The sequence below is a fragment of the Macrobrachium nipponense genome, chromosome 5 (assembly GCF_015104395.2).
Source record: "Macrobrachium nipponense isolate FS-2020 chromosome 5, ASM1510439v2, whole genome shotgun sequence".
NCBI lineage: Eukaryota > Metazoa > Arthropoda > Malacostraca > Decapoda > Palaemonidae > Macrobrachium > Macrobrachium nipponense.
The window spans coordinates 86,821,462-86,843,109 of NC_061107.1; the positions used below are offsets into that span (position 1 = coordinate 86,821,462).

A 21,648-nucleotide genomic window follows, 5' to 3' on the forward strand; every position below is an offset into this window, starting at 1 on the left:
CTCTCAATACATCTTGCTTTTGGGTATCTCTCTGTCTCTCTCTGTCTCTCTCTCTCCCTCTCTCGATCTTGCTTCTCTCTCTCTCTCTCTCTCTCTCTCCCTCTCTCTCTCTCTCTCTCTCTCTCCATCTTTCTTTTGGGTATTTCTCTCTCTCTCTCACTCTCTCTCTCTCTCTCTCTCCAACATTCTTGCTTTTGGGTATTCTCTCTCTCTCTCTCTCTCTCTCCACATCTTGCTTTTGCGGGTATTCTCTCTCTCTTCTCTCGATCTCTCTCTCATCCTCTCTCTCTCTCTCTCTCACATCTTGCTTTTGGGTATTCTCTCTCTCTCTCTCTCTCTCCACATCTTGCTTTTTGGGTATTCTCTCTCTCTCTCTCTCTCATCAACAAATCTTGCTTTTGGGTATTCTCTCTCTCTCTCTCTCTCTCTCTCTCTCTCTCTCTCTCTCCACATCTTGCTTTTGGGTATTCTCTCTCTCTCTCTCTCCTCTCTCTCTCTCTCCACATCTTGCTTTTGGGTATTCTCTCTCTCTCTCTCTCTCTCTCTCTCTCTCTCTCCACATCTGCTTTGGGTGTATTCTCTCTCTCTCTATCTTTCTCTCCACCAGTCTCGCAGTGTTTGTAGTTTGGTACTAATTCAGCACTGGCATTTAATTTGCCTCGAATGATTTTCTTCTTATCTGAATCGCCGTCCAAAATACCTTTCGATATAAATGCACTGAAGTATCTAATAATAAATTGCCCTTCTACGATGATATACTTACTAAATCATCCATACTGACAGTTCAGTTTTGTTCTCGCTCTACTGGATACCTCGTTGAATGCTCTGAATAGTTGATGAATTCTGTGATGAAAACAAAAAAAGATAAAACGTTTCCAGTCCTAATAATGCATGATTTTATTAAATTCAGCAATCCCTACATTATGCCACATGAGGTGCACTGACGACACTACCCTTGCGCACACAGACACACGCACGCTCACATACGCAGGCCAATTTATCATATATTATATATATATATATATATATATATACTATATATATATCATATATATATATATATATTTAGTATATAATAATTATGTATATATAATTATATATGACCTCTTTGTGATTATGGGACCTGGGTTCGTTTCCCGGTACGGGACATGGCAATTTCTTCAAAAAGTATCTTTGAAATTGGATCTTCAGGCTTTGTAGTGACAAGCGGATCCAAAAAGAGCAAAGATTTCAGTAAGTTAAGAGGGCATTGTGGCTATTACAATTGCATATGTATCTGGTAAAAAAAATTACAGTAGATTCTACACACACACACACACACACACACACATATATATATATATATATATATGTGTGTGTGTGTGTGTGTGTGTGTATATATATATATATCTATATATATATATATATATATATATATATATATGTGTGTGTGTGTGTGTGTGTGTGTGTGTGCGTGTGTGTGTGTGTGTGTGTTGTGTGTTAAATAAAGCAGACTGCAGAGAGAGAGAGAGAGAGAGAGAGAGAGAGAGAGAGATATTACAGGCAATGGTGACAAATAAATAAATACGCGGCAGTAGAGAATCGAATCAGACACCCCTGAGATTGCGCCTCGCTTGTATCACCGAGATCGAACTTATAATATGTCCGGATACGGCAATGCGTTGAAAAAAAATAGTATCAGATGATTTTTAAGATGCATGTGTGATCTGCACGTTATCTACTCGATCTCTGGAGACAAGACATGCGCCGAGCCTCTGCCTAGAAGCGGATTATCATCAGAGTCATCTGCGTGCCTGCTTTATATACTGAGCATGCGCGGCAGATTATAATACCGGTGTTATCGACAGGACTGAATTTTTTTATTACTATTCCAGCGATGTGAAGGTGTGTGAGAGATTGGCATCCGGTCGAAGCTTGTTAGAAGTATCGAAATTGCAGACCTCTCTCAGAAGTTTCAGACGGTTCTGCTGCCGAATAATTTTTTGTGGCATATCGAATAGCATATCTAAAAAAAAAAAAATTCTAAGTATAATAGGCGTAATGTCTGTACGTCCGTCTGTCATTCTATCACGGCCAAACGGCTAGTCCGATGGGCATGAAACTTGGCTGGGGTTTAGTGGGGACTCCTAAGATGGTTTATAATCGGGTTTCATCCTGCCAACCCCGCCCTCTCCGAAGGGGGTGGGGGTGAGAAGGGATTCCTTGAAACGGAGCTGGTTCTGCCCGTGAAACGAGGCTGGTTACGACCGTAGACTTAGTTAGTTTACGAATTTTCATACATAATTGCTGTATACATGTTTCCTAGTATACATAATCGAAGTACCAAATGATAGGGTGGTCAGATAATGCGAGAGTAGATTAGGAATCTTCCAGGATGTAGGCGAAGCCAGTGTCGACCGAGATGCTGATTATCTTTGAAATCTAACTTATTTGTCAGACTTAACAATTAGTTAGGTTGAACTTCGGGAAGACAATTTATTCGAACACTTTTGGAGATTGGGAATATAATTATTTTCGCCTACAAAACACTTTGTTGTTGTTGTTTTTGTCGTTCTTGTTGGGGGGTTAGAAAATGTATATGGAAGAGTCTAAAGAGGTCTGAAAAAGTTGTTTCGCTTTTAGTTAAAGAAATTTTAGGATAGGATATTTATGATTTATTTATTAAGATGAAAATGTAAAAAATGAATAATGTGTAAGTAAACAGTACAGTAAAATTATTTCCAATAAAATATAGCGTATTTGTTTTAATTTTCATTGGTGAAACAAAGCTCTATTTGACTAGATTTTATAACATTTTGATTTATGTTAAGTTAGGAATATAATGTTTACAACTTATGTGTGAGGGGAAAATCGTTCACACTTCCCGAATAAGCTGGAGGTTGGATCACACCTTGTTAAATAGGTGCTGGTAAAGTAATAATGAGGGAGATTATATATATATATATATATATATATATATATATATATATATATATATATATATATATAACATATAAGTCATATCACATTTCCGTGATTCATATACGTATATCGAGCTACAATGTCCTTTAATATCTAATTCGCTCTACCTCGGAATTAATATATTTTTCATATATGCTTAACCGGAAGGGAATTTTTTTTCTCGATAATAGGATTTGCCTGGACCAGGGCGCGAACCTATGGATCCTTTCAAACCCAGGAACGTCAGTGAAGCTTTACCTACTACACCACCGCGGTGGTGTAGTAGGTAAAGCTTCACTGACGTTCCTGGGGTTTGAAAGGATCCATAGGTTCGCGCCCTGGTCCAGGCAAATCTATTATCGAGAAAAAAATTCCCTTCGGTTAAGCATATATGAAAATATATTAATTCCGAGGTAGAGCGAATTAGATATTAAAGGACATTGTAGCTCGATATATATATACATATATATATATATATAATATATATATATATAATATATAGTAATACTTTACGAATTTTCATACATAATTGCTGTATAGATGTTTCCTAGTATGCATAATCGAAGTACCAAAGGATAGGATGCTTTTGTTCGAAGGCGATTCAATCGTCTCTGTTCTTTATTCATGCAGATGTTTATCAAGAGGTTCGAATCTCATCCACTTTTCTTAGACGTAACCTGATTCAGCATTCGGCTCCTATTCTCAGTTGAAATCCGGTTCAGTGCACCGTTTAGTTCTTGTTTATCATTATTTTTCTTCTTTTTGGGGGGGAGGGGGGTAGGGCGGCCTCCTTGGCATGTTGATAATTAGGGGATCCTTTGCGTTTTTCTGGAAAATGGACCTGGAAGTCCAACAGCTCTGGTATGTAAATAAATTTTTTTGAAATGGGGACTGGCAGATGTAAGATGCTGGTGACAGTTTTTTTTTTAAGCCATCTAAAACATTCTAAATAAAATCTGGCAGCTTTGATAAAAGGTATGACACATAAGTGTGCGGTCAGTTCCTATATCGTAAAATTTGATGTCTTGGGTGAGCGACTAAAACTGAAACAAAAATCGTTGAAGTTTATTCGTCAAGAAAAAACTAATGAAAATTTATACAGATATATGTATATATATCTATATATATATATATATATATATATATATATATAATTATATATATATATAAGTGTGTGTGTATATGTATATATATCGTGTATATATACATATATACGTTGTATATATATATCCTTCAGCAACGCCTACAGTACATCAGGCGAGGTGCAGTGGCGGCATACTAAACTCTCAAAGGGGTTCGAGTCAACAGAACCTGACGTTGGGGGAGGGGGGGTGGGTGTTGTTTCTGGGCATTACAGGTGACCGCTATCTGACAATGAAAAATTCTCTCTGTTGGATATGTAATTTAGATTTAAGTAATGGATTTCAACTATCACTTTTAAATTAACACAAGAAAGGAAAAGATTCATTGAAATTTAACACCGTGAGTGCAGAGGTTGATTTTTCCACATGCTGGAAAATAATTCTGATTGGAATTTTTTTTACTAATAATTTATTTCTTTCTTTTCTTGTTTTTCTCATATTGGACACTCCATTTTTTACGCGTATTGGTCATTTATTAAAAGAATTCCCCTTGAACCTTTTTTCGGATATTAATCATTTATTCTATTTTTTCCCCTCCTGTCAGTTAAGTGTAACCTTCGAAATTTTCCGAGTTATTCAGTTCAGAGTCGAAAATGACTAGGAAACAAAATGAATATAGGATTATGATTTTTCCTCGACTATAAGAACGGGGAAAGCTTGCCAACATCTGGGAAAAAAACTCTTCAATGAATATTTGGACAAGAAGCAGACTGGACAGGGGTCGAATCTGATGACTATCGCACTGCCTTGGTAAAAATATTAATGCTAATGTTTTTATCTCTTGTGGGTGGATGTAGTCTGTGAATATAAATGGTCCGTATCTTACATTGTCGTATGGATGATACTATCGCGACATCTTACAGGGTCTTACAGATGATACCATCACAAGAACTTACAGGTTCATACAGTTGATACTGTCACAAGAACTTACAGGGTAATACAGTTGATACTATCACAAGAACTTACAGATGATACTATCATGATATCTTACAGGGTCTTACAGTTGATACCATCACAAGAGCTTACAGGATCATACAGTTGATACCATCACAAGAACTTACAGGATCATACAGTTGATACCATCACAAGAACTTACCGGGTAATAAAGTTATACTATCACGATATCGTACAGGATCATATAGTTGATCCTATCACAAGAACTTACAGGGTAATACAGGTGATCCTATCACAAGAACTTGCATGGTAATACAGTTGATCCTATCACAAGAACTTACAGGGTAATACAGTTGATCCTATCACAAGAACTTACAGGGTAATACAGTTGATACTATCACAAGAACTTACAGATGATACTATCACGAAGACTTACAGGGTCTTACAGTTGATACCATCACAAGAACTTACAGTGTCTCGCAGTTGATATTCTCACGAGAATGATGAAAAATCGATTGTACGTTGCTATTCAGGATTCTGAATGCGAGTGGAATGGGGTTTACTCCCTACAAGAATAAAATAGAAAACGCAAGGAAATGTCATAAGAAAACTGGAAAATTTAGTATAGAAGGAATGAACGAATGTGAGAGAAAAAGGGGAACTCGGAAAAAGGAGGTCCTGTCTGCAAGATTTTAAGGCTCACGCTATAACGAAGACAATTTGAACATCCGAGAAAGCAGCAGCATGCATCATCCAAGCAGATGTCATCCAGTAGCTGAGAAACGAGATCGTACATGAATAAAGCGACTGTATAAATAAGCTGACGATGACTTACATAAAACACGAGCGACGGGATTCAGTTCCAAAGGTGAGACCGCGCCATGACGGGGGGACTCTATCATCCGCTCCATCACAGAACGACGATTTAGTTTAGCTGTGTTCTTGACGTTGACATATGGAGCGATTATCCGAGCAGCTCGGGATCTGAATAAGGAGCAGCGAGGCAAGAAGGAACGCTTCATAAAATCACAAGCACCGACGCCTTGGAAAAAGACGAGGAAGAAAAACAAAGCAATACCTTTCCCAAGGAACGCCATTGGTATGAGAAAAATGTCAGCGGAGGAGGGAAACTCTCTATTCTTTTATTCCTCACAACGATGGGCAGTGGAACGGTCTCCCTGGGAATGTATTGCAATTGGAACCTCCAAAGTTCAAGTAAGATGAAAGTTGTCACTACCTTAATACAATTCTCCTTGTATCGTGATAATTCAAATTTCCTGTTACCACCTGTTACTTCTTTCAAATGAATACACCGTATTCGTTGGAAGTTTGAATATCAAGCCAGTGGCCCCCATGGGTTTGTTCCATGTGAATAGGGTTCATGTTCTGAATAATAATAATAATAATAATAATAATAATAATAATAATAATAATAATTAGTAGGGAAAAACTCTCTATCACGAGAGTATGTATCATGTTCTAAAGGGTCCACAATAATACAAAGTGTAAAAAGTCCGTGTATAGACTTTACAGAAAGCTTTCGAACCCTTCCCTGAAGATGAACCCAGGGAAGGGTTCGAAAGCTTTCTGTAAAGTCTTCAAAATTATACACGGACTTTTTACACTTTGTATTATTGTGGACCCTTTAGAATAATAATAATAATAATAATAATAATAAAATAACTAATAATAATAATAATAATAATAACTCAATCCAGGATTACAGGTCTGACGTGGTAAACGACGAAAATTATCTCCTGAGTAGTAGCAATGAAGATAGTTTTGGTTCATGAATCGAGGCTGTACAATGTTTGAATATATATATATATATATATATATATATATATATATATATATATATATATATATATATATATATAGATCTACATATATACGCATATATATATATATATATATATATATATATATATATATATATATATATATATGTGTGTGTGTGTGTTGCGCGCGCGCGTGCGTGCTGTGTGTATCCTACTTACATATGTACACGCATATATATATATATATATATATATATATATATATATATATATATATATATATATATATATAGATGGCCACGATACTGAAGTGTTCTCTAAATGTATAATTGACGTCAAAGACCAAGATTTTGAGCATTTTCGAATGAATGCTTACGTCATTTTCAAGGCTTGTCTCGCTCAGCAACCCGTCAATAAAATTCTCTACGGTTTGTGTGTTTGAATCTGGAAGCCTGTCACTCCGCACCAAGATCATTAATGCTTGTTCTGCTTGATAGTAATTCGTGTTGACAGCGTAACAGAAAGTAATCTTCGTCATAATTAAGGCTTAATCTTAATGGACGTCTTCATCTGGACACCTGTCGAGTGTCATCAGAGAACAGGATATTTTTTTGTTTTTTTTCACAGGTTTTCGAGCAGTGCTCTCAAATGCACTCGGTCAGATTCTTGTAATTCACCAATTTTATCGGAGTATCATTATTCGTCAGGTTATCGAAAGTCCTCCATCCCCTCAGCGGGGAAAAGAGGAATTAGAAAAGATTCCTCTTCTTGAAAGAGGCCCAAAATACCTCGCAGAAATGAACGGGGAACTTGCTTGGCGGTGAAAGAGTAGCTCTAATTTAATGGAACGGGAACATTTGGCAACCAAGAATTATCGATGAGGAAAGCCTTACTGACTAATGACTGAAGTACTGCCACGCACATTTCAATGACAGCTCATAATTCAGGTTTGGACAAAGTTTGCAATCTAATATTCTAAAATGAAAATGTATGCAGTGGCAGTGCACTGACATGACGAAAGCGGTTATTATTATTATTATTATTATTATTATTATTATTATTATTATTATTATTATTATTATTATTATTATTATTATTATTATTATAACTTGATAAGAAAATTAATATGACTTACTCAAACATACCTTCGAAGAATCTATGTTCATGCAAAATAAAAACATGTCTTGTAGGCCTATACTTGACAAAACCGGGTAAATGAGTCTCCCGGAAGTATAAAAAATGGAGGAAACTGAGAAACATTAACCAACATGTAGCTAGTAGAAATTCGAGGAAACAGAGAAACAACAACCAAGACGTAACCAGTAGAAAAATAGAGAGGAAACTAAGAAATAATGACGAGGACATAACCAGTAGAAAAACAGGAGGAAACTGAGCAACATTAACCAAGACGTAGCTAATAGAAAAACAGGAGGAACCTGAGAAACGTAACCAGGCCGTAGGTAGCAGAAAAAAGGAGGAAACTAAGCAGCATTAACCAAGACGTAGCTAGTAGAAAAAGGAGGGAACTTAGAAACATTAACGATGATGTAACCAGTAGAAAAAAGGAAGAAAATGAGAAACATTAAACAGGACTTAGCTAGTAGAAAAAGGAGGCAACTTAGAAATATTAACCAGGACGTAACTAGTAGAAAAAAGGAAGAAACTGAAAAATATTAACTTGGCCGTAGCTAGTAGAAACAAGGGGGAAACTGGAAAATATCAACCATGATGTAGCTAGTAGAAAAATAAGAGAAAATTGAGACACTTTAACCAGATGAAAACTGACATGTCTTTCCCTTTAATGTGAGGTTTTGGAATATTAGTTTACGATAATGATAATAATAATAATATCCTTTACTTCAGCTCATGGCCATATTCATGGAATATACAAAATACAGGCAGTAAGATAACATGATAAAAAAATGAATAAACGGCAATATCCACACAATTGCTGGAGTATTATAAAAGATAATAATCATAATACTGGTAATAACAGTAATAATATTGAAGAAAAAAAATGCATTGAGAGTTATAATAGTTAGTGCACAGATTATATAACTTGAATTTCAGCTAGAGACCTTAGGTGGTTACAGTAGTCAGGTCCAGAGGGCTAAATACGAAAATTGAATGTAGAAAAACTTTAACTTGATAATATTCACAGTAAAAAGGAAAAAGTAAAATATCAGCAGTAACAGTAGCCGTATAAATATAATAATAATGACAGATTCTGCAGAGGACACCTTGCCAATACATAGATGAAGTCATTAAGGGAACGAACGCCTCATTTTCCCATCTTTCTCACAATTTAGATCTTCATCTTGCTTCACTCCTTAGGATGCTTTGTAAGAGCGAATTGCAGCTGTTTCTCACTCGGGTTATCAGAATGCACATTGTTCGCCTTATCATGATTTTTAAGTTGTCCAGGCGGTTTTCTGTGAACTTTATAAGTACAAGTGAGTCACTGTTTACTCAACTCTCATAACCTTTCATTCTGTAGATAATCAATCAATCAATAAATCAATCAATCAATCTTTTCAACAAAATAATGAATGAAATAATTGATGAAATATAAAGTTAATGAATTTATTGAATGATTAAGTAAATAATTTGTGAATGAATAAATAAGTAATTACCGAATAAATAAATAAATCATGTTATTATATAAGTAATAAAAGATTGAGTCAATAAATCAACAGACAAATAAATAAAAAAAGACCACCTAACAGCCTACAACCTTTCCCCTCGTCGCTGCTCTCAAGGTGACTGAAACTCGTTCCATAAATATTTTCATTTTTTTTCTTATTTTTGTCCCTTGTTCTTTTTGTGCGTGCGATTATTACATGGCATTCCTCATCCGCCGCAATGAAGCAGGCTCCGGGAGGTAAGTTACCCAGACATAGCATTTTCTCGATGTTGTTTACAACTAGCGAGTCCTGCTAACCGGCGCCCGTGGCCATTTCATCCTCCCCACGCGGGCGTCCGGGATGTCTTCATTGCAATTCCTGCAGGAGTTGGTCATTAATTCTCGACTTGAGTTGACTTGAGGTGGCTTGTAATTTGCGGAAGCTACTGGTCACCTTCCCTAGATTTATATGTGTTGTAATTGCTAGAGTTTGGCAGGTCATTGTGACCATGACGATGCGTAAACGAAATTGTAATTCTCCTTTGAAAGTCTGTCTTCTTGTAGTCCACATAGTTCCCTGAAGGCTCTTAATAAATTCATATTGGTTTTGTAAATATGGAGAAATTAGTTGTAAGTCTTTGCAAGTCATTTTGAGTCTTTCTGCTTTAAGTCCAAATCGTTTTCTGAAAGTTCTTATTACATTATTAATGATTTTGAAAAGAATTGAGAAATTGGTTTTAAGTCTTAGTAAGTCATTGTCAGTCTTTCTACTTTTGGTCCAAATCGTTTTCTAGAAGCTCTTAATAAATTTATGATGATTTTTTAAAATAAGAAATACCTTTTTATGTTCTGGTGTCATTTATGTGGCTTACAATGCGGCTAAGTTGTTACAGCTTATATTGCAGTGCGTATTCTGTTGTACGTAGGTCTGGTTCCGCTATTGGCTTTTTTGGTATACTTTTTGTATGAGGAAGAATAGATGAACGTCGTTTGAGTAATAATAATAATAATAATAATAATAATAATTAATAATATAATAATAATAATAATAATAATAAGGTTACGATGAGTCGTAAAACCTGGTATGTATACATTCATAACAGCATCCAAAGCGTCTCAGGCATTCTAACCGTTAATTTTTTCCACAGGTAGTCGAAGCCTCTTTGTCAACGCAGTGCAAATGCCACGGCGTCTCTGGGTCCTGCAACATCAAGACTTGCTGGAAGGCGCTGCCCAATTTCCTGAAGGTGAGTCTACTGGGAAATAAGTTACTCGTCAGCATACGGTAGTTCAACCTAAGAGTATTGGGTATTTTAATGTCCGCTGACGTTGTCAGCCTGCGCCTTCAATGCTTTCAAGACGAAAGTGTTGTCCGCTAAAAAAAGGCCTTGGGTTCTCAGGCGCCTAGAAGTTTTTTCTTAATTTTTGTCCTTCAGAAGTAAGGAAAAACGACACGATGGAAACGATTGTGATTGACGCCAAATTAACCGATAATAAACTGCAGTGTTTATCTCAGAGCAAGGATATCTGATCAGATATATGTATACACATATATAGCCTGTAGAATATAGTCATCAAGCTTAGAGGGTCAACAGCTTTACCGCGATATAATCGTCTTTCTAATCACTGTTAAACCACGGTCAGCGCTCTTATTTTTTTTTCTTATATCACGATTGCTTCGAGGAGTCAGGAAGTCCTCTTAAGGAGTGCGGAGGCATGTTTAAAGTCTTTAGCATTTTGAAAACTTAAAGGATTCTGGTTAAGGTCATTATACTCTCAGTGCTATATATACGCGGTTTCAATTTCTGTTTGGTGTCGAAAGTACATTTGACTTTTTATTTCGTATGACGAATCTTGGCACTCTAAGATAATTCTGTCATTTGCGGAAACATGAAGACATTCAGAACCTAAATAATTACAGACTCCACTCCCTTCCCCAATAAAGAGGGGCATAAGAGTCCTATGACCTAGGAGTGACGCAACTGCCCCTGTCGTTCCAATAAAAATTGGGGTATTTTGGGGGGTTGGGTAACGGGGCACAAACCGTTTTTCTGGACAAGAGGAAGAATTTAAGAGCATCGTGGATGGAGGATTATTTTTTCATTTTTAACTATTTTTAAGTTTTTTAATCTAACCCCCTGAAATCTATTACTTTTGCAGAGAAAACAAAAGCAATACGAAATGGAAAAAGTGGTAGAATGGTTTCAAATATTTCTTCCTGAACGTTTATATACCGCTTTTCATTATTCAGAAACTTCTCATATGTCTTGAGAGCGAATGAGGATAAGGCCATGTTTTGTATTTAAGCAGGGACGTAAATATAGTCCTGTTCGGGACAGTAAACAGTCATTCATCATTACATAATCATTAATTTTTGAAGCCAGCTAACCCAATTGTTCCATTTGCGTTTGAAGATATAGTGAGGCTCGGAGCTTCACTTGTATGGGTAGACAGGCAATATCCAATAAAATATGGGGTTTGAAAAAATAAAATCACCACGAATTAAAACTGCAATGAACGAAAATTACGATTGAGGATTTAATTTGGTTAGAATAGTTAGAGGAAGGATATCGTTCAGTGAATGGTCTAGATTAAATTATTGCAGATAGCGAAGACAAGACATTGATCATCTGACGAACATTACGTTGAAACCATAAGAAATGGACATAGGACGGTGAAGGAGGTCAAACAGGGAGACGAACTGACTAAGAGGAATTGGGATTGCAATACAAAATTTAGGCCAAAGGCCAAGGGCGGGGACCTATGGGGTCATTCAGCACTGAAAGGGAAGTAGAGAGTAAAGAAGAAGGGTTTAAAGGTGTAACAGGTGGTAAGACTCGCAGTCGCACTAAGAGATAATTTTTAGGAAAGGGTGGAAAGTACGGTTGAAGAAAGAGAATTTGAACGGAGGTACAGTAAAAGGTGTGAAAAGGGTTGGCAGCTAGAAGCCGAAGAAACACTGTAACTAACCGTAGATAGTGGCCACAGTGCAACGCGTGAGGTGTACTGTCGGCAATACTTCCCCACGGGTAAGGGACTAAGAGAGAATGATTTTGCTGATTATTTACAAAAAGTAAAAAAAAGTTTCCTTAATTCACCGTGAATTTTAAATTACTCACCTTCATCAGTGAGACAAAGTTTAGATACTCAATGAACAGGAGAAGTGTTATGTAAGCTTGTAAGAATGACATTTACTATCTCGAAAACTAACTGGAAAATATAGTTTGCTTGTGCTTTGACGGAGATGCTTATGGGTAAAATTCACAAAAGGCTGACTAAACGTACGCAAGAATAATTTTATTTGCCACACACAAAGAATTTATCAGTGCTAATCCATAAATACAAAGCTACCCTTACTCACAAATTGAATCCTAAGCTTCGTGGAAAGTATTTCCAAACAGCCGGCAATTCACAAAAATGGAGAACCCAATATTTTCAGTCCCCAAATCCCCCTCTGCACAAAATATAAGAAATAATAAAACCGTTCATTTAATGAAGAAACTGAGAACAAAAAGGCGCTCATTTGACTGACATCAACAAAGACACGAAGACCTACACACTGGTTCCATGCAACGTAAGAACACCATGCAAACAAACGAAGACCTACACTGACGGTTAGCTGGTCATTATTACGAAGCATTTGGTAGTCTGACTTTATATTTGAACTGCGCATACTAAAGACCATTTTCAAAGTATGCCTATTCTTTCAAAACATAAAAAAAGTCATTACAGGTACCAGAAGGTACACATCCCTCAACATCAAAGCTCAAACAACGGCGTTAGAATTAAAACCAGTTGAACATGCTTTTGCACTAAACAGAACCCCTTCGGAAATAGGCAGAGAATCGGATTCCAAGAGAGAGGCTCACTTAACGCTAGCAAGCCCCAGCGAGGGACATTATCAGCTCAAGCACCAGTCCTTAAGGCACAGCCCAAGATAACTAAGTACTAATGCTCATTCGACAAAGATTAATGGTCAATAAATGTTCAGATAGGTTAATTCACAGCCTGATTGACTGAACAGTAACGAGACCAGTAAATCAAGTTTTCTATGCCACGTCTTGTTACTTAGAAGGCTATGATTAATAAACAAATAGGATAGCATGGAAACTTGCAATTAGATAAAGGCGAAGTGTTCTGTAGGGTCACTAATTTGTGGAGAAATCTTCAGCGAACACTGGGATTCGAACGATGGTATTTCGTGATGGAAAAGGATGAAGCCGGTTGAACTTTCAATTAAACAATGATACCAACGTTAAAGGGTGGGAATTTTTGACGGCTTGCCAGAAATTTCATGATGTCAGCTTATTCTTCACTGTTCAAAATATATTTCTATTTTTTTTCTTATTAATGCTGCCTCTACGTCCATCAATTATCGCAACCCTGGAGGTCACTTACGAGTAAGTATAGCATGTTGGTATTTCAGTGTTCATGTCAGCTCTCTGTTTATGGACCCTTATAAATGCTGATATTCAATGACATTATTGTTGTTTTTGTTTCCATATGAATGGTGATGAGAAAGATCACAAGAAGCAGTGATATATATATAATATCTATAATAATATATCTATATATATATTATATATAGATATATATATATATATATATAGTATATATATATAAAACAACAGTATATGTAGTAGTATACGAGCATTCAACATTGTCAATAGATAATATGTTACAGTGGTCGTGAAAGTATCAAAAGAAAATAGAAAAATTCTTCAGTTTACGATTCTCTCTCTCTCTCTCTCTCTCTCTCTCCGATCCCAGATAAATAATCACTGTATAATATGACTATAAAGTCGAGTCATACATTATACATCTTTCTTTTCAAAGCTTTTTATCATAACAAACTTCCCCAAACAATTGTCCTCATCAAGGATTCCCTTGGTGTTCCGTGTCCTCTTTGTTGTTGCCATAAAGTTTAGGCAATTCGGTTTGTTTTATCGACGTTTTGAAGTTATAAAAATCGACTGCTAACTTTCCTCTCTTGACTCTCCTGTTCTTCATTGTCTTTTGATCTGTTGCTACGCTATATATAATCTCCCTTCACTTGGGTTGTTACTTCACCATCCCATCACTTAGCACTTTTATCCTATTTTCCAAAATCCTTCTTTGGCCACAAACCCTCCCTGCTGATCCGACGAACTACATCATTGACATTGACATAGTCTTCTGCGTATTTAACCTAACTCCATTTTCTCCTCTTTTGAGTCACTTTTCTGAGATACATTTAGAGCCGCAGTTTCAGCCGTTTCCCTTCCAACAGGTAATGATAAGGAATACGCCCAACCACTTTTCTTTCAATTACAGGCATGTGCTTGATCTCATTCCTAATCTGAATAACTCTTTCCCTGCATTTGATTTATTTCCCAAATTATTCGTAAAAGCAGTTGTCTCTTATTAGGTATAGGAAAACGCTTCATAGGAACAGGTTTCATCTTCTGAATGAATAATAGTACTAATTAAGCGGCACTTTCATATTTCACGAAGTGTCTAATAGTACGATTGACGAATTCCTTTATCGCAGGCAGGAGCTCGTCTGTACCGCAAGTACCTCTCCGGGGTCGAAGTTCGAGAAGTGCTGGCAGGTCCTCGCCTCCGACTACTTCCAGCCAGCCCCGCCGTCTCCAGATTCTCTCGAGATGACCTCATCTACGTCACGAAATCACCCGACTACTGCCATCCCGAACCACGAGTTGGTTCCCTGGGAACGAGAGGACGGTAAGGCCACTTCATTGCCGCTTCATTCTCGTCGCTCTTTCAGTGTGTGTCTGCGTGTGTCCCTGTTAAGCTCATACCATCAATTCGACACACTGGATATCATATGATGTTGGGGCACCTTAACCTGTATCGTCTAAAATTACTCTTTGTAGCCCCTGCCCCATGACTGGAAAGTCAATTGTCAACATGTAGATTAGAATATTGATAATCTTACTGACCTACTTATTGGTAAGGATTCTGTTATTTTTTATTTCGAAAAACGTACAAATATTGCTAAAAAGTATGTTAAGGACCCCTCCAGACAATTATCGTGAATTCTATGGTATTCACATCTGATTATAAGAAATCGACAGCATTTAAATTCAAGGCTTATAAGTGAACTAAACCAATTTAGTGTTTTTTTTTATTTTGTATTACAGGCGGTGCAATGTGACTTCGAAAGGGGTAGACGGCTGTGAGCTAATGTGCTGCGGTCGCGGCCACATATCGCAAGTGATCAAGTATCACCAGCGATGCCATTGTAAGTACCACTGGTGCTGCTACGTCACATGCCAGACATGCGCAGTTTGGGAAGACATCCACACCTGTAATTGACCTTTTAACGTTTTTGTAATCGTTCGTGCTCAGTTCTGAGCATCTTCAGGGAGTCATCCATTGTGTGTGTGCAGATTGGCCGCTACTGCAAAAAGAAAAAAAAAATTTAATGATTTTGTGCTGAGAAACCGAGGTGCTTCTAAGTCATCTGCATTCTGCACGGAGGAGTCTTAAAACCTTCATTCCAGGCAGGGTTATCGGTTTGAAGTCATCCTGTCTATGAAGAGAAGTCCCAAGAGCCCTTTCTTGGCAGGACACAATTTCCAAGTCTTCCAGTCTGAGAAGAGAAGCAGCATCCCCAAGTCTTCCACTCTGCTAAGAGTAACAATTTTAAGTCCATTTCTACACAGATAGACTTAGTATGTTGTCTGTTTTCCTCAGAGAAGGCCCTCGGTATCCTGCTCAGTGCAGGGTCATTAACAACTCGTCTATTCTGCTCAGAGGATTCGTGTCCGAGTCATCCATTGAGTGCAGATTCATTAGTGTCAAGCCGCCCAACTTTTAAAAACATTCTTTATCATATTATGAGTTTAGTAAATAAATAACGCCCATTGTATACAAGTGTTAGGAAGTATTAGATGACATGCAATGCATATTTTGAGGAAAATTGTTCATATCAAAGTAAACTGCCTATGAATATTTTGACCTCGTGATCAAATGGGGTTGATGCCCGAATAGAGAATGCGATTACAAGCAAAGTTGCTTCTAATGACCAACTAGATTTCCTTGCGTGAACAGTATAACCATAGCGCTGAATAATCTCTATACTCACACAGAGCTTACAAGAATGGTTTAGGGAAACCTGAGAAATGCTTAATCGAAGACGTTGGACACATTACTCCTGCAGGGAAAGAAGTGGACTAAAAGGACCCTGCAGTGAACTGCCCTAGACACACCCGAAGAAGAACCCCTCGACAGGGAGTAGATTTACCGACTATATTCATTTATTATGTCTAAAGTCATGTAGCCTTGTACAAAAGGCTTCCAGTCATATCATTTCAGCAACAATCTAGAAGGCCTCAAATAGTTTTGCTACCCTACTAGCAGTCATTCCTTGTCCCAGAATAGAATCAAGGATAAGTCCTAACTTAACCAACCCTAACCTAACCTACTGGACATGACATTCTCTCACACATTTCTCACGTTTGCATTTCATAATATCTCCGTCTGTTAATTATAGTGTACAGAATTCATAAAGATATTTTTATAATATAATAATATACCTTGGTACAACAAGGAACCTACACTGTAGTAGTGCAGTTTTTAATGAACAAATCAAAGAATGATATTGATACTTTACAAAGTCGTTAATTAAAATATACTTATTGTAGCATGAGTCTTAAAATGGAAAAACAAATCTAGTTATGCATCCGTGCAAATACTTTCATAAACAGATACACAAGAGGGGAATGGTACAGAATCTCGAGAGCTCTCTGTTTACCTTTGTTTTTAAAAGTATTTGTACAGATGCAGAACTATTGACTTATTTTTCCAAAGTCGTTAATGTACATATGAAAAATGTTCCGTTTATTAATTTCTTTGCAAATTGCTTCCGTTAGCATAATAGGCAGACTGGTTCATTTTTCCAAAATGAAAACTTACAATCCCTTACAGCTGTATCAGATTTCTCTCATTATTGAATTTAAAAACTTCTCTTTCCATGTGATTTGTTGTTGCTTTTGGTCGCCACTTCTCAGCTAACGGTCAGTGCAACTGGTTCTTTCATCTGGCATTCATTGGGATCATTGGACTTCTGACCGTCCCATCATCTACTATATAACTGACTAAAGTGTGCGACAGTATACGTAAATACGTGTACACATACACACACTCACACTCACCTACACACACACACATATATATGTATGCACACACACACACACACACACACACACACATATATATATATATATATATATATATAGATATATATATATATGATATATGTTATATATATATTATATATATTATATACACATATATCTATATATATATATATATATATATATATATATATATATATATATATATATATATATATATATATATTATAATACTGGCGTGTAAATCTATCATCATTAAATGTACTTAAATCAAAGTCCTCCATGTTTTTTTTTTCAAATGCTATTTCTTTAGAAATTCAGCCGTTTTGGTGAGCGTGCCTCAGCGTCATCAGTGAGTGTGTAGTACTGAAAAATATTTTTGTTTTGTTTTGTTTATAACCCATCGTTCAACAAGCACAGACTCTTGCCCAAGAAACAGCTCTAAAGTGATCACTGGATTAACCCATCATTCAACAGAGATGGGCTCTTTTGCAGAAAGAACAGCCCTTTCCTTCCGGAGGAAAATATTTCGGTGAAAATCAAATCCACGATGAATGGAAATCAGCAAGTTTGAGCGATGAATGTTGAAAAGCGGATGGTGGAGGAATGGAGGTGGCTGATAATAAAAGATATCTCACTCCAAATATTGTGGGAGTTGAGTGCTGGAAGTGGATATGAATCATTAAAGAAAAGGGAAGTTAGCAGGTTACCACTTCCCGCCTTGATTCTGTAAAAGGAAAACTAAAAAATCGTTGAATTACCCTCATTAAATGTTTTTGTCTTTCTGGAGAGTTTCGTAATTTTTTTTTTCAATGCCACCGTGTTCCCGGACTCAAACCAGGATTTTACTCTGTCCCATCGGCTTTTACACTTGTGTAATAGAAAAATTAACACAGATTTTGTGTAGTTGTTTTAACTAAAGGTTAAAATATAATTTTGTCTATTGGGCGCATGTTAATTCCCGTTCTAGTTTCCAGCATCCCTGTCAACGAACTTCGCAAAATTCTGGAAGAACAAAATCTAGAAGAATAAATTCTAGAATAACAAGTTTTGGAAGAGAAAAACTACCAAAATATAATAATTTTTTTTTTACAAAAATTAAAAGTTTATAAATTGCATAGACGGTATCAAATATTAACAGTCAAGTCCATAAAGAGTAACCCATGGTATAATACAGAGGTAGAATCGTGCCAAAAGTTCAAAGTGTTTTTGAGAAAACTAACATAATCCATATTTGAAAGTTTCTTTGCACAGAAGTTATATTGTGCATTATTGTGAGCGTTAGAACAGCTGTATATTTACTTCGGAATTCTTAGTAATATTTTTTGGGTGGTGTTTTCATCCAGCTTTGGTTACGTGATAAAAGACTGCTGCTCTGGTGTGAGGAACGCTGCTCGGTCCTCTGTGCTTGTGTCCGTTTCCTTGACCATTTGCTTTTTGATATAAAATGATAAGCCATTTCCCTTTGTTTCATTTTCCTCTACACATCTGTTTCTGTGTATGTATGTATGTATATATATTAGAGCGCCTCAGTGGCGTGATCGGTGTGGTCTTGGCCTGCCACCTCGGTGGCCAGGAGTTCGATTCTCGGGCATTCCATTGAGGAGTGAGAGATGTGTATTTCTGGTGATAGAAGTTCAATCTCGACGTGCTTTGGAAGTTACGTAAAGCCGTTGTTCCCGTTGCTGAATAACCACTGTTTCCATGCAACATAAAAACAGCATACGAACAAACACACAAACATATATATATATATATATATATATATATATATATATATATATATATATATATATATATATATATATATATAGTATATATATATATACTTAGGTCATACTACTTTTTTCCCTTTGGAGCTAGTAGCTCCAGAAGATGCTACCTCTCTTGTTTTTCAGTATGCATTATTTAAATTGATGATGTTGACTTTCCCAAAAATGTCACCCATCCAAGTAAAGACCAGGCGCTGCGTTGCTTAACTTCGTTGATCAAAGGACCTGGAATCTTAAACTCTTTTTATAGAATAATCATACTGAGGATAGCAGCCATCTGCTATGAAAGAGCAGCATTATCAAAATACTGTAATATATCATTTAAAGTTTAATAATCGTGTCCAAAATCCTGCTGGTGTTTTAGACTTTCCCAGGTAGCTAAATTTGACTGGGGTGAGCAAATTCATGAACCCTGATGTCTAAGTCAATGAAAAAGTTCCACTGAAATCAGTTTGAGCAACCCTCTACCTCTTTTCCATCGTGCAAGGTTATCTTCACTGTAACAAGCCTTTGTCTTCGGTGTAACTAGGCAGACTTACCAAGAAACTTCACCGTTTGATTATATCTAGCAAATGTAATGATTGTCAGAAATTATGTGGACTTACAGGATCGGTTTGTTCAGCAGTGTTAAGGAATTTATTGCAAATTGCATTCATCGAGCCCTTTGCAACATGCACAACATTTTGATATTTTTATCACCAGCAAAAAAGACGCCCTTTCCTTCAAAGAAAAACGATAAACTATTATCATTTATTTTTCGAGAAAATGTCCCTCGTATCCTGAAAAATATAACTATTATCCAAATAGATGTTTGATAATTCATAGGCTGAAGAAAGCATAATAGAGGCGAAACTGCTCCTCAGTACGTCAGTATCAGAGAGAGAGAGAGAGAGAGAGAGAGAGAGAGAGAGAGAGAGAAAAAAACCCCAGCCAAGACCTTTTAGGATCCAAAGCAGTGGGAATTAAGGTTATTTAGTCCTAAGTTAACAATAATTATTGAGTGAGAGTGACATCATCAGTTGGCAGCGGAGGGACTGATGTTCAGGATCCAAAGACAAAGGATTTTATCTCTATTTGGGAAAGGTAAGCCTGGTTAACCTTTTGTTATTTACTTGATAATTGTTATCACATTTCTCGCTCAAGCATTATGGTATTTACCTTGAAGTCGCTTGCTACGAAGTCTTGGTAGTGATATTTTGAGCCCTTTTGTCTTCATGTTCTGAATCGCCAAGTTCAGGTTGAATGCTTGCCCAGTTTTTAATGATTATATTTAAATTTTCATCCGTAGGAGGTTAGTGTCGTCAGCGCACCTTACGTAGTGCATCGTAGGCACTAAACGGTCTTTGCAGCGTCCTTTCGTAACCTAGCTGCAACTGTTTTCATTCCTTTTATTGTACCTCTGTTCATGTTCCCTTTCTTCCATCAAACTTTCCACCTTCTCTTAACAATAAGTGTAACTACGAGGTTTTCCTCCTGTTACACCTTTCAAACCTTCTGTCAAATTTCCCTTTCAGCGCTGAATGACCTCATAGGTACCAACGCTTGGCATTTGGCCTAAGCTCTTATTAAATTTCTAGTTGTGAGATTCAGTAGCTTCTCGACGTATCACTTAGAGTTAGTTTCCGATATGTCTATAGCTGTGCAACTATCTAGTTTTACTTCCCAGTAGCCACAGGTTAAACTAACTTTATTCTAAATCCTTTTTGATTTGAGGTCATTAATCGAGAAATAATTTCGTAGCGCAGGTCGGATGCAACTTGAGAAATATACTGTATAAGAATGTTACCAAATGATGATAGTAAAAAATAAGTATGGGCAGGTGTAAAAGAACTTGCATGTGTTACAAAATAAAGGTAAAGAAAAAACTCCTTAAAAGAGACGGATAACAGGAGAGAGAGAGAGAGAGAGAGAGAGAGAGAGAGAGAGAGAGACATCTGTCTGTGTACCTTCCTTTAATTGGAGCTCCTGCAAGACGTTGCACAGAAGCCATTGCTTTAATGACAGTGATCATATGCCACAAATACATACCCCCTTATTGCAGAGGGCTGCAATGAAGCAGACGAAGGAAGGATCTCATTATCAACAAGAGAGGTTTGGTCGTTGTGTTTCCTGTATTTGTGGGGATGGTAGGACTAGAACCGGTGATTTGGATGTCTGATTAAATGGCACCTCTTGAATTTGAGAGCAGGGGACGAACCAGATGGAGTCTGTCAGTTGCGTATCATTAAAACAATTAGGTTTTTCAAATTGACAGAGAGAGAGAGAGAGAGGAGAGAGAGAGAGAGAGAGAGAGAGCTCAAAAAGGTGCACTGACATGTCGCTGCATTTCACTTATGACTTTGGACAATTTCATCA

The 21,648-nt window shown here is 36.9% G+C and overlaps 1 pseudogene; it reads left to right on the forward strand.

Moving 5' to 3' along the window:
• LOC135215483 (protein Wnt-4-like) overlaps positions 1 to 17,586 on the forward strand; it is a 319,380-nt pseudogene extending 301,794 nt beyond the window's left edge.
• The last annotated feature ends 4,062 nt before the right edge of the window (positions 17,587 to 21,648 follow it).